We start from the raw sequence: 15,045 nt of genomic DNA on the forward strand, positions 1-15,045 counted from the left end.
TGACCTGTTTAGATCTCATCTTTCTCTCTGAATCCTCCTATCACCCACCAGCCGTGTCACTCTTCTTCCTGGTGTTCATACCTCTCTCACCTTGTCTTTGCCTCTGCCGTGTGGCCCCTTGGCAGGATAGGCATCCACAGAGATTCCCTGACTCCCTTACAAGATTTGGTATCTGCCTCGGTCTCCAGCCTCAGGTGTGCCCTGTCCCGCTTGCTCACTACACTCCCATCACACTCAGGTTCCACTCAGTTCCTCTTAGACACTCAGCTCTAGTTGCCTTCAGGCTGATTCCCTCTACCTGGGACCCTCTTCCCTGACCCACACCCCAGCACTCTGGCTATTTCCGACTTGACTTTCAGATTTCAGTGCCACCCAGGCACTCCTCATATCACCTCATTTTTATTCTCATGGCAACTCTGTGAATAGGTACTATATTATTAGGTCCACTTTCGGCTGAGGAAACTGAAACTTAGAGAGACTGAGTAATAATGCCCAAGATCTTACAGAAACATGAGAGTCAGAGCTAGAATTTGAAAATACATTTCTCTGACTCTGTGGGACTTTTTATTTACCATATTGTAGAGCTTCCTAGTTGACAGATCTTCTACATTCACCTTCCCAAACTTTCCTCCCCCTCATTCCCTCTCTTCTGTCTCTCTGCAGCTCTTCCAGGCAGGATGATGGTATGGGGCAGGCAGCTGAGGAGGTCCTGGCAGCTTTTCTTTTCTAACACCTGTTTCGGAGAAGTACTCAGAAAATCTGTGAGGTAGGCAAACTATGATGGTGGTCAATGTTCTCATAGTTCTCCTGCCCTTTCTATATGCTCTTTCTATTTCTTGCCTTCACCCATGGCTTTGATCGCTCCCCAGTGTGATGTCCTACTCAGGCCTTCCACCCTGCCCACATATGCCCTAGGCAACTTCCAGTCCCTTTCCCTGACAAAAATGTACCTGGCACAGAAAAATGATCACAACAGAAAAGGAACTGATAAAAAACAATAGAGATGAAATATTGTATAAATAGTTGTTAAGGTTTGAACTGTGTTCTTCCCACCCCACTTCATATGTTAGAGTCCTAACCCCCAGTACCCCGGAGTGAGACCTTATTTAGAAATAGGGCCCTGTAGGGGCACCTGGGTGGCTCAGTGGTTGAGTGTCTGCCTTTGGCTCAGGTTGTGACCCCGGGGTCCTGGGATTGAGTCCTGCATCAGGGTCCCCACAGGGAGTCTGCTTCTCCCTCTGCCTGTGTCTCTGCCTCTCTCTCTCTCTCTGTCTCTCATGAATAAATAAAAGTCTTTAAAAAAAGAAATAGGGTCTCTGTAAATATAATTATTGAAGTTAAGATGAGGTCATGATGGAGTTGGGTGGGTCCCTAATCCAATACAACTGTTGTCCTTATAAAAATAATGTCATGTGGAGAGAGAGGAATGCATGCAGACAGAAGAGCAGCTGAAGATGAAGGCAGAGATTGCAACAATGCAGCAGAAGCCAAGGAATGGCAAAGATGGCCAGAAAAACCACCTGAGGCCAGGGGAGGGGCCTGGAACACGTTCTCCCTCACAGCCCTCAGGAGAACCAATCCAGCAGACACCTTGATCTCAGAACTTTTAGCTTCCAGAACTGGAGATAATCAATTCCTATTGTTTAAGCCACTCCATTTGTGGTGCATTACTGTGTTGTGGCAGCCCTAGCAAACTAATAAAAGTAGTATGATCCCAATTTTGTAAAACAGAACAAACCCCATATATGTTATAGATTATTCTCTCTCTCTCTCTCTCTCTCACACACACACACACACACAATGAAAAGAAGTATATAAAAAAAGCAAACAGTGGCTCTATGGGGTGGGTGGGTGATGGGTAATTTTGCTTTGTACTTTTCTCTGCACCTTTGGGTTTTTTCTCAGTTCTCTTATATCCCTACAAATGTGAGCAAAACCAGAAGGGGAATTTCAGACAGGGAGCATGTACTGGATTACCCAATTTAGAATGTGGCCCAGGTACGAAGAAAGTAACATGGAAGAAAAAAACCCAAAATTATTAATAAATTAATAATAGTTATGTTACAAGTAATAGGATTTTGGATTTTTTTTCTTATTCTCTATTTCCCTAAACATTTTCATGTAATGGAAAAGTACTTTTATAATTAAGAAACAGGCTTACAAAGATAAGGTAAGAGGCAGAATGAGTAACAAAGTTTGACACATTTCTAGGCTTCAGTTTCCTGATCTGGAATTTGAAAATAGCCATACCAATCCTCCAGCATTGTTGTGAGGTGTAAGGTGCCTAGCATGCCTGGCTGCCGGTCAGTTGGTGTCCCTAGAGGAAGGAGAGCAGCTCTAAAGAAGTAAATAGCCTGTGTTCTCCTATCTCTCCTTAGAGGATTGCTCAGTTCTTACAAGAAGGCTTCGCCCTGGCTGCTAAGCAGGGCATGTGGATGCTGCTTGGCACTGGCATCTGTGTGTGGTACGTGTGGATGTGGAGAGGGGGCTGGCACATGGGCACTGGCTGGAAAGGCGACGGAAAGCAAGCGAGATTGGAAGGTTGATTGGAGAAAGATTGGTTAAATGAAGGTAGCTTGATCTGTTTGGAGTAACATTTCTTCGTTTGGGGTGGGAATCTTATGGGGCAACTGGAAAGGAATGAGGAACCACGAGAAAGTAGAAAACACAGCCAGGAAGCCAAAAAATTCCCTCTGGTCAGAATAAAGGGATGCCCTGCCTCCTCATTTCTTTGCTGAAAACCCTCCAGGAATGGAATGGGTAATGTAACTTAATATGATAACTTCCCATAGCCTATGGGAAAACATTCTTTCCTGAGGAGCAGTGTTCCCCAAACATCTCTCCTTCTGGCCATATCTGTGTTAAGGTGTTCTTTTCTGGAGAGTGTCTAGGCAGAGACTACCAGAACATTTAGCCTTGCCTCTGACTTACCTCAACAGGAGAGTTCAATTCAATTGAATCTGGCCATTTGTGACTACAAATTATTCCTTGCTCTCCAAAAATTCTGGGCTGCTTTGCTTTTTTGTGGTCAGCTATACCTTCTCCTACCCCCATCTTTTCTTTTTAAGATTTTATTTATTTATTCATGAGAGACACAGAGAAAGAGGCAGAAACATAGACAGAGGGAGAAGCAGGCTCCCTTTGGGGAACCCAATGCCCAACTCCATCCCAGGACCCCAGGATCACAACCTGAGCCAAAGGCAGAAAGCCAAAGGCACCCCTTGTATCCCCTTCTTAAACCCCAGCAACTAGGGAAGAACTGTGTCCCCACAAATGATATTCACTATCCTTTCCTTTATGGGAGGTCACTGATTGCCCTCCCCCCATCATCCCTAATGCCAAAATCTACATGTCTCCTTTCATTTTATATCTGCTAGTTATGTAGCAGATTATATTAAATGAATCTTATATATTAAAGATTATATTTAATATAATTTTTATATATTTAATATAATATTAAATAGTGAAAAGAAGAGAACACAAGAATTGCATGTAAATTATGATTCTGGCTATGTAAAAACAAAAAATATATATACACATGTACAAAGAAAATAGCGTGGAAGAAAAAACCCAAAATTATTAATAAATTAATAATGGTTGTGTTACGAGTACTAGGATTTTGGATTTTTTCTTATTCTCTATTTCCCTAAAAATTTTCATGTAATGGAAAAAATACTTTTAGGGACACCTGGCTGGCTGAGTGGTTGAGCATCTGCCTTTGGCTCAGGACGTGATCCCAGGGTCTGGGGAATGAGTCCCACATCAGGCTCCCTGCAGGGAGCCTGCCTCTCTGTGTCTCTCTTGAATAAATAAAATCTTTAAAAAACAAAAGTAAAACAAAACCAACGGTTCTTGGGGCGCCTAAGTGGCTTAGTAGTTAAGTGTCTACCTTCCATTCAGGTTATGGTTTCAGGGTCCTAGGATGGAGTTCCACGTCACATTCCCTGCTCAGCGGGGGAATCTGCTTCTCCCTTTCTGTGTCTCTCATGAATGGATGAATAAAATCCTTTAAAAAAATACTTTTATAATTAAGAACAGACTTACAAAGATAAGGTAAGAGGCAGAATGAGTAACAAAACTTGATAAAATAAATAAAACAAGTATTCTAGTTGTAGATAAGGTTTCCTGGAAGTAAATATACATAGTTCTTAGCCCAATGTGTATTAACTGATGGAGAAATAAAACCGCTGAATGCTTATGGAAGACATTTAACCACGTGTCACCCTTGTCTACTCTAAGAATGACCCAAAGGAAGAACAGCATGGGACTTCAGACTTGTTGGGCATTTGAGGTAATCTGAGGGGCTGGGAGTCCAGGCACATTAGAGGTTTGGGAGCTGCAGGGAGACTGTGTAGACTTCACCAAATGTGGGGGTTTCCGGGAAGTGCTTCAAGCATGACATAGTGAGGCTCTGATACTGTTTATTTTTAGAAGTCCTGTTGAGAGGAGTATCTTTCACCTCTCACTAAATTAACCATGCTCCTTGGAACCATGGACATCTTTCTGCTGTAGCAGCAATAGGATCAAAGCACGTGTTTAGAACAAGAAGTGAAAAACACCAGATGTGAGCAAAACCACAAGGGGAATTTCAGACAGGCAGCATGCACCGGATTACCCAATTTGGAATGTGGCCCAGGTCCCAGGACAGACAGACCCTCTTAGGATCAGGCTGGAGAGACAGAGGTTATTGATCCTGATTTAAGCCAAATGCCGCTAACTTGACCTGTGACCTTGCTCAAGCCAATGACTTCCTCCAAACCACTTTCACTGTCTGTAAACTGGAAGGAGTGGCTCATTTTCTCTCAGGAAGAGCTAATGGAAACCATGCTAAAAACTAGAGATACAGAATGAGGCATGCTCTTGAAAACTGATGGCAGATTACATAGGAGGACATTAAATATCACACCATATACATGCTTACGGTGTGTAGATATAAATATTTTGTGGGAAGGATATGAGTAAAGAAACCATGGGATTAAAGATTGTGTCACAATTCACAGAGTCAGTAACTGGAGGGGGTGTGACAGGATATATGTTTTCCTTCACCCGTAGCTCTTTAGCTCTCCTGGGGTCACCCCAGATCTAGACAAAAGCATACTACCTAGTACAGACTGCTAAGTAAATGTCAATATAGAATAGAGCTGAAACTTCAAATTGCAGTTTTCTTTACCACTTACTTGTACGCAACCTTGGATAAGTTACTCCACAATTTTATATCTTGGTTTCCTCATCTGTAAAGTGACTATAATACTAACGTCTACCTCGAAGAGGTTGTGAAGATTAAATAAAGTAATACATCTAAAGAGCTCAGAAGAGGGCTGGGTGGGTCATATTTGCTCTTTAAAAATTATTCTTATCATTTTTTATAATATTTGCTCTTATTATGTCCCCAAGCCTTCAGTATGGACCTAAAGGCTCTCTGCATTCTTCATTTTGTCTCAGTTTCCTCATCCAAATGTTTCCCACATTCTTGTTCCATTCAAGAATATTTCCTGCTTGTCTTATTCATCTACATAGTTCACTGCTCCCACTGGGCTTTAACCCAGCCTTACTCACCCCCTACAAAAGCCATTAATTTATTCCTATTCCTACTGGCTTTAAGTCAGTCTCTAAGCTGACCCCCCTTCCCCGCCAGAAATCTATGAAGCATCACTAAGTCCTCTGTTCGTCCCCTCTTGAGCTCTCTTAACCAGGGGAGGTGCCCCACTAAAGATTAAAAAGTGTGTTTCACTCATTTTTAACAGAACTAGTTGCCAACTATGGCAGTCACAGTATAGAACAGGGAGTCACCTTAGAATCACTAAGTATGGCCATATTCAGGAATCATGGGCATAGTGACCTCCCCACCCCCACCCCCTGACCCTTTGGTGAGAAGTTGTCACTGGAGAGGAAGAGAGATGTTGTACTAGGTCCAGGAAGACAGATGCTGGAATTCATCCTAGTACTCATGTACTCCAGAAGTGGCTGCATATGAGAATAGGGGAAAGGAAAAAATAAACTGAAGAGCGAGGGTTATGATATTTTGGGCCATTGGAAGATGATGGGGCACTGCGGAGTGGAGTATTATATCGGGGAATCACTTTTATTAGAGTGCCAATGAGAATGGGCTCTACTTTGGCACACATGGAGCAGCAGAGAGAGGACCCAGCCACCACAGCCCTTCCCTGGACATCTTTGTCACCAGCTCTAGCATCATTCCTTCCCACGAGTGTCCTTGCTGCCCCCAACTATCAAGTTTGATTATGTGATCACTGTTATTGTTATTACCACTCTCAACTTCAAATCACTTAGCCTTTTCTTCATCCCTCCACCATATCGTTCTCTACGATGTTTTTATGACAAGATCAGAGGGATCCCTAAAGATGATTTGATTCCAGAGAAATGTTTGAGCCCCTATTACACAAGCCTAAAATCCTAGGGAACACATAGATGAGTAAAACACGGTTACTGCTCTCAGGGAGCTCATATCAGGATATCACATGGTTTAGGTGGGTTTGCTAACTAACAATCCAGCGATGGCCTAGCTTCCCCTAATTATCTTCCCTATTGACCCTTCGAGTCACGTTCATTTACTTAACACGCATTTATTAAGCACCAACTATGTGCTAGGCACTGGGCTAGCCTTAGGATGCCACAACAAATAAAACAAACATCATCCTTATCTTTAGAGAGCATAACTACAATGTAAAAGAATTAGGCTCAATGATCTACATGGTTGACTACAGAAGGAATAGGTAAGACTTTGTGTCCCTGTCTCTCCTCCCATACAGTGGGATGCACTCCACCCTACTTCCTTCTCCCAGTCATTATGCAGTGAAGTTACAGTTGAAGCATATTGTTATTTGAGTTGGACTTCAGGGGCACCTGGGAAGAGGAGGGAAAAGGACAAATCTCCACTACAACAATGCATAGCTGGTTACTCCATGTCCTGGGCTCCTTCCTCACCAATATTCTCATCATCTCTCTTCTCAGCAAGCATCTTTCTTACTACCTCCTGAGTCTGTATGGGTTAGAATCTTTCCAATATACAAATATGAAATATCTTTGGTTTGTTAATGAACAGTCTTCCATCATTGAAGGTAAAGTCAACTATATAAACATTAAGTTTCCAAGGAAGGTGGGGCACCTGGGTGGCTCAGTGGTTGAGCGTCTGTCTGCCTTTGGCTCAGAGCATGATCCCGGGGTCCTGGGATCCAGTCCCGTGAGGAGCTTGCTTCTCCCTCTATCTATGTCTCTGCCTCTCTCTGTGTGTCTCTCATGAACAAATAAATAAAATATTAAAAAAAAAAAAGTTTCCAAGGAAGGAGAAGTGAAGGACTTCCAAGGAAATGTTTTCCTTATTGGAAGAGGCATGTAAGATGGAGGCAAGCATCAAATTTCTCTTGATGGCAATAAAACTACTTCTTAGAATGTTAGGAGGGCTAGCTAGTGTAAGAGTGACCAAATAAGGGATGTAATAAATCTCCTCAGGGCCACTGACTCTTCAGAATAAGACCCTAAAGAATGAGTCACTGTAACCAACTCAGCCAACTATTGACAAACTGTGCTATCAAAAGAGCATAATATTGGAATAGAAAAGAAGCATTATAGGTTGTATTGGATTACTAGGAGTACAGGTATAAAGTTTGGAATCAGGTGGTCCTAGTTTCAAATTTCAGTCCAGGTTCCTCTTTGCCACCCGAGCCTAGGGCAATTTATTTAGCTTTTAGCTTCCCCATCCCTTTATTTTCTCATTTGCAAAATACAGACAAAAATTCCTATTGAGAAGAGGGTTTTTTTTTTTTTTAAAGGACTATATAAGGTGACATAATTGAAGGCCCTTGGCACAGAGTAGTCACTCTGAAAATGCTCCTCTCTTCTTTTCATTTCACAGATTAAAAACCAAAGGCGAGGGCCCACGATGAACCAGTGTCATACCTGGACTAAAGCCCTGGCTTCCTGACTTCTCGTCTCACTGTCTTTCAGTTGTTTTCATAGTGGGAGCAAAGATAATTGAAAACACATTTATCTCTCTGGTTTTCCAAAGCTTGAGGGGGTTGACATTTTTAAAATGTAGGTGGGGTGAGAGGTGTAAAAAGCAGATTTACTTTGTTGAGTTCACATTGCTTGAGCACACACCTCACATGGTGGAGGGAAGTGGCAGGGCATAGCCAAGGAGGGATTAAAGATTGTGTTACATTAATCCACAAAGTAAATAACCCACATGTCTACAAGTGAGAGGGGGGTGTGACAGGGTGTCTTTTTGTTTCTCACCCTTTGGGTCTCCTTCAGGCCACCCTAGATCTAGGCTAGTTTTCAGGAGGTCCTATGTAAATCTTTCCTTCAGAGTTCTGAGTTTGCTAATGTGTGGATTTGGCAAGGAAGTGCAAATTAAAGTAGTCATGCATGAAAAATCACTTGTAACCTGCAAATTATTTCAGTATGGGATTGGCAATCCACGTGTTTGAGTAGAAAGAGCCCTGGGCCAGGGATGGGATGCCTGGCTCCCCTGGCACCACCACTAACTACCAAGGGGACCTAGAAGAGGAAGCCAACTTCTCTGGGCATCTGTGTTGTCATCTGTAAAATACCATCAAGTACTGAATGCAAAACAATGGCCACATTTTATTTTCCCTCACCCTTACAAGAAGGCCATGCGGTAGATAGTACTCTCTCCATATCAGAGGTGAAGAAATAGAGGCATAGAGATATTGCGATTTGCCCAGTGTCTTTCAGCTAGGGAGTAGTAGAATCTGATAGAGCTGGGTATTGAGCCCAGAATGTTCTCTTAACCTCTAAGACAGACTACCTATATCGGGAAGGGGAAAATGGATATTAAAGCTCAAAGCACTTTAATGAAGTTTAGACAAATGTTCATTACATCATTTACAGGGTATGTAATCCCTAGGCGGTGCCTGTGTTCAAGTCATTTTCAGCTCATTGACTTTCTTATTCATCGCTTCTCATCTGATCTGAGAGCATCAAACCACAGTTATTCTCTTTCACCTCATTTGTTTTGGTGTGAGGTCTCCTCCCACACTGGCCGCATTCGGGGGAGCCCGCACCACTTCTCGCGAAGTGGGAGAGTGTGAGTGTAGGAAGCCACTCTCACCCACACATAAGCATGTACACAAATACCCCCGCACAGAAACACACGCGTATTCATGTTAGTTTGTTATACGCATCCATGGTTTGAGAAACTGACAGTTTAAGAATCTGTCCTTACGATGCCACTGCATACACCAGGAATAAATAATGTCCCACTGTTGAGGTTTGGAGTGAGAAAACGCTGTGGTAAAGTAAAAGGAAGTAGAGACACACGTACTAAGGAGAATACCAAGAGACTCAGACCCATTGGCTTCAGCTCCAACCCTGAGTCCTGCAATAAGCTTATGAATTTCTGCCAGTGCATCTAGGCTCCTGAAAAGCCCTTACTCTTGGTGAGCAGTAAGTTTGACACAACCTCAGTGTCTCTTCGAGAACCGATTCTGAGCTTTTACTCAGGTATCTGTGTATGGGTTCCAGGCGGTGGTGGTCATCAGACTGTAAACTTGGGAGGTTCAGGGTCACATCGATGGGATTCTCTCTTCAGTGGTTTGCCATCACATGCAATTAGCAATTTCGTGATGACAACACTTCACTCTTTTTTTTTTAATTTTTTTAAAATTTTTATTTATTTATGATAGTCACACACACACACAGAGAGAGAGAGGCAGAGACACAGGCAGAGGGAGAAGCAGGCTCCATGCACCGGGAGCCCGACGTGGGATTCGATCCCGGGTTTCCAGGATCGCGCCCTGGGCCAAAGGCAGGCGCTAAACCGCTGCGCCACCCAGGGATCCCCAACACTTCACTCTTGCCACTGCTTTTTGTCTGGTTTGCTCAGGAGACAGATACAAATGAATTTATTTATTACATGTGTACTTATCAAACACCACGATGAAGCCATTTCATTTTTGCATTAACCCTTAATGGTGACAGAGCACATTCATGATTAGGATCACACTCAGACTCCCAAGAGTCTTTTGGAATAAAATTATTACCTACTTCATGATGTTCGTGAGGATTAAATGCAATCCACTGCAAAAAGCACTTAGCGCTGGGGGCTGGCACAAAGTAAACATTATTAAATGTTCCTATTAGCATGACTATAGACATGATTAAGTATTATTGGCCCTGTTTACTGATGAGGAGCCACAGCTCAGGGAAGCTAAGTCATTTGCTCACGTTGTAGAGTTGAATGGTAGAATTCAGTTAAAAATCGAAATCTTCAGGTTCTAAGGCCATTTTAGGAAATTATCAGTTGAGATTGCAATCATAGAAGGAAGAAAGCGGAGCCTCAAAGAGCTTACATGACAGGTTTTATGGTTGGTGAGTAGGCAAAAGCGTTTAGGGAGAAAGAACTGCTTAAGGGGGAGGGAGAGGCCCAAGTGACAGACCACAAGCAGCTGCATAATTCATTTTTACTTCCACAAATGCTGTCTTCCCTCTGTCTCCTCGCATACACCGTCCTCCTGCTGCCTTTCCCCTCTTCTCACCCCTTCGCCTGAACAATGGTCATGTGTCCAGGTTCAACCCAAACATCTCTTCAAGGAGGCTTTTCTGAGCCTGGTGTCGGTTTGTACCTTCTGATATCAGCATCCACAGCACCCTGACCTCTTTCAGGAATGCTAGTCTATTGTCTAGGACGTAAGCAATGAGAAGTCAACTTTATCTTCCTTGCCAGCTGACGCATCCTCAGCACCTTTATGGCGTCTGGCACACTTGTTAAATGCGGAGCAGATGTCAGCCCATATAAAGATGCGGAAGACTAAGGAAAAAAAGTGGGAAGACACGAATGAATGCGAACTTGAAATGCTTTCCCATTTTGCCACAGAATCACTCCTGTGTGGAGTAACGAACACAGGTGTTCATCCTGTAGAGCCCGTAGCTAGGCCGAGCCCCCTGCAGACGGAGGAAAGGGGGCTAAGGATGAGCCCTTTCTCCCAAACTGCCTCGTAGGCGCGGAAGAGCCCCGGAGTCCCCGCTCTCTGCAGCTGCCTCCCCAGGAAGCGGTGTCGGGACTACAGGGATGGACCTGCCCAGCGCAGCAGGGAGGCAAGGAAGGGCTTCCGCGGGGGGGACGCATTTCTGACTCTGTCGTGTTGACAGTAAAAAGAGGCAGTGATGGAGCTTTTGGCAGGAGGTGTCCGGCCTTGGGGAGTCCTCGTGCGGCCCGGGCCGGCCTGTGGGCGGCGGCGCTGCGGGGAGGACCTGCCGGGCCTGGGGCCTCGGGCTCGCTAGGGCAGCGCCCGGGGAGGACGCGGGGGCGCAGCTCGGGCCAGGGTCGTTTTGTTTACGTTCCCACCTCGCAGCCCTGGGAAGCCCCGAGTTCCCACACTCATCGAGGCAGGAAGGTCGCCACGGACACCTCATCTGTCAGGGTCGCTGAGTAACTGCAGATAAGCAGCAGCTGCCCATCGCTGCTGGGGTGGCCTCCCAGACTGCGCGCCGCCGCCCAGGGCCCCGGGGTGCGCCGTGGGGAGGCCCCGCGGGAGTCGCCGGGGAGGCGGGAGGTGCCTCGGGTCTGCCCAGAGCCGCTGCCCACCCGGCCCCGGACCCACCACCGCGGCCGAGCTCCGCGTCCTGTCCCAATGCTCCGCTGCGCTTTCTTTCTCACGTCGCTCTGACCACCAGCCGTGAAGAACGTAGAGCAGGTGTTTTTGTGTCCATTTTGCAGATGAGTAAACAGCCTCAGGATGTTGGGCAGACTCGCCCAGGTTCTCACAGCTAGTCACTGCACAGGCCTTTTGGCCACCTCCTTTTCGGTGGGTCTTTCTGTTACAAGAAGCCAACAGGGTAAGTTCCAGTTTTTGTCGCTGAAAAAGAGCTCTTGCTCCCAGGTTGAACCTGGCTTTTTTTTTTTTTTTTTTCCCCCTCAAAGAGTTTATTTATTCATTCATGAGAGACACAGGGAGAGAGAGAGAGGCAGAGACACAGGCAGAGGGAGAAGCAGGCTCCATGCAGGGATCCCGATGTGGGCTCGATCCCAGGACTCCAGGATCACGCCCTGGGCGGAAAGCAGGCGCTCAACCACTGAGCCACCCAGGTGCCCCTTAACCTGGCTTTTAAACTGTCTTCCACTCAGGCTGGGGTGTCGTGGGAAACACTCTGATCTTGGAGTTTTGTTTTTTTTTTTTTTAATTTTATTTATTTATTCATGAGAGACAGAGAGAGAGAGGCAGAGAGACACAGGCAGAGGGAGAAGCAGGCTCCCTGCAGGGAGCCTGACGTGGGACTTGACCCTGGGTCTCCAGGTCCTGGGTGGCTCAGTGGTTTGGCGCCTGCCTTCAGCCTAGGCCCTGATGCTGGAGTCCCAGGACTGAAGGCGACACTAAACCGCTCAGCCACACGGGCTGCCCTGATCTTGGAGTTTTGAATCACGATTCCTCTTTCTTGCCAGCCATGTACTTTAGTAGCTGTGTGATTCTGAACTTGATTTCTCTGAATATTCACTTCCAGATGCATAAAACGGAGGTAAAGTCCGCTAAGTTGCAAAGTAAGAATAACAGTAAACACTGTTTTTTATATTCTAGACTCAGTTCTCAGTTCTAAGCACCTTATGTGCATTGGCTTGTTGAATTCTCAAACAAATCTGTTATTCCATATATGCTATTTCATTTCATTTTATAGATAATGATACAATGGCAGAAATAAAGAAACCTGCCTTGGGTGACACAGCAAACAAATAGCAGAGCCAGGATTCCAACCCAGGCTGTAGGACACCAGAGCCCAGTGCTTAACTGACTATGGCATGTTATACTGACTATGCCAGTTGTATTTACCATCTACAGTAGGTACTCAATCAATAGCTATTACTAGGAATTAGGACAGGATTGACTTGATTTATAAGCATAGTGCTAACTATCTGAACTAATTAGGTAAATCAAAAGGTTGTCCACTCAAAAATATCTTCAGTTTAACATGTCATGATTTCTAACTTCCCACCACTAGGGTGTCCCTTTGTGGCAGTGAAGACTCCTCCGGGACTTTTTGGCAATATCGGGAGAAATTTTGGGTTGTCACAACTGTGGTAATGCTACTGGCATCTAATGGGTAAGGCAAGGTATGCGACTGAACATCCTACAATGCACAGGACGGTCCCTACGACAAAGAATTATCTGTTCCAATATGTCAACGTGTTGAACTTTAGAAACTGCTTTAGCATTGATGAAAGCAGTCTTGAAGGATCCTGTTAATATACACATTTGTCACATAGAATGGCAAAGTAATGCTCTGTTAAACATCTATTAATATGTTAACACAGTTCGATATATGCAATTATTTATTATTACCTATTGTTATTGTTACTGTTGTTGTTGCCAAACAAAGCAGATGTGCCCTAGAAATGCTCAGGCTGATTTAGGGCATGTGGTAGAGTTAGAAAATTGAGGCCGTTTTTTTCTGTCAAGCGATGTCACCAACCCCCAAATTGCTGACATTTCTTCCAATATGTTGAAGTAGGTCATAAATAAGCTCACAGCAATGCCATTTCCTTTCAGCATGCAACTCTCTGAATTCCTGATATCTCTTGGCTCAGTCAGCTCTTGTTTTAGTCACCGCCCCCCCCCCCCCATTTACGTAAGTACCAAAGATGTATTTTTTTTAAGGTCTGATTTTGTTGGACCCTTCTGGAAACTCCTTTAGCTACTGACATCTTCAATATGGTAAAAATTTACTTTACCCATCAGAACTTTGGCCAAAAGATGAATCTTGGTACCTTATGCAAGTATGAAATATCTGTAGTGCTTGGCAGCACATCTGGATCTCTTACTTTGCTGGGGAACACTGTGCCTCACATCATTGTGACTCATTGATTTCCATATCATCATACATTAGCTTCAAAGACTCTATGAATAATCGGGAAAGGAGTTGTATCAGTTAATTTAGGCTAGGTTATGATGCAGTAACAAATGATCCCAATATCCTAATAACAAAAAAGATTTATTTCTTGTTCATATTGCATGTACAGCATAAATTGCTGCACTGTTTCATCTTTTTCATTCACAATTTAGGCTAAAGGAGCAGGCCCTATTTGGGACATGTGGTGTCATAGCAGGGAAAAGAGCAATGATTGAATCATATGATGACTCTTACAACTTCCATTCTATTCTACTTACTTTCATTCTGTATTTACTTAATTGCTTACAACTACTCAGAACCGGCATATGTCATATATTCTTACATTCTACTGGCCAATGTAGATCAACAGCCAAGCCAGATATCAATGGGGCAAAGAGGTATATTCCTCCTATAGGCTTCATAGGCAGGGACAGCAAATATTCTCAATAATAATATCATCTATCACAGCAGTCTGTCTTTGCCACCAAAGTTATGAACTTCTTCAGAGGTCTTCAAGGTCTTAGCCTTGAATTGCTACCTTTTCAAGAGGTTTTTATTCAATATGTGGGGAAGAATATAAAGTGAAAGAGTTTAGGCAAAATATCAGATTATAATGACTGAGATGATGAGGGTCAGAGGTAAGTGATAAATGTTAAGGAAAGATAGTAGTCAAAAATGACTCGGGGATTCCATCTTGGGTGACTGATGAATAATAGTGCCAACAATTGAGAGTAGAGAAGGAGAGAAGGCTTAGAAGGAGAAAAGACCAGATTTGTTTTGATCCAGTGAACATGAGGTGTCTTTGGAACAACCATGCAGAAATCTATAGTAGACAGATGAATATATGGATGTGGCTCCTGAGAGAGTATGAGCTACAAAGATCTAAGATGGAACAGTATATAAGTATTAATAAATAATAGCTATTATGATTATGTTTATCAAGCAGTTACTATGTCAGGCACTGTGCAAAGCAATTTACATACATTTTCTTATTTAATTCTCATAACAGTCCTCAAGCTAGTTCGTGTTCTTTATCCTTATAATGTAGGTAAGTCTATTAAGCCTAAAGACGCTTAAAAAAAAACCCCAAATTTCTTTCAAGTCTCACAGCTAGGAAAAAAGGACCCAGGTTCTTTGTCTTCCCAACCTACATTTCAACTACTTATGCTTAGCTGGAACAATGAT

The 15,045-nt window shown here is 43.9% G+C and overlaps 2 long non-coding RNA genes across 2 annotated transcripts; both read left to right on the forward strand.

Moving 5' to 3' along the window:
- Positions 1–9: 9 nt before the first annotated feature.
- On the forward strand, positions 10–8,393 carry LOC144280505 (uncharacterized). The gene is made up of 2 exons (XR_013348907.1): positions 10–766; positions 7,874–8,393. It is a non-coding gene; the product is annotated as an uncharacterized LOC144280505 (long non-coding RNA).
- Positions 8,394–11,605: 3,212 nt separating this feature from the next.
- On the forward strand, positions 11,606–13,600 carry LOC144324611 (uncharacterized). The gene is made up of 3 exons (XR_013390045.1): positions 11,606–11,817; positions 12,973–13,084; positions 13,521–13,600. It is a non-coding gene; the product is annotated as an uncharacterized LOC144324611 (long non-coding RNA).
- Positions 13,601–15,045: the final 1,445 nt, after the last annotated feature.

Source organism: Canis aureus, chromosome 12 (assembly GCF_053574225.1).
Source record: "Canis aureus isolate CA01 chromosome 12, VMU_Caureus_v.1.0, whole genome shotgun sequence".
Classification (NCBI taxonomy): domain Eukaryota; kingdom Metazoa; phylum Chordata; class Mammalia; order Carnivora; family Canidae; genus Canis; species Canis aureus.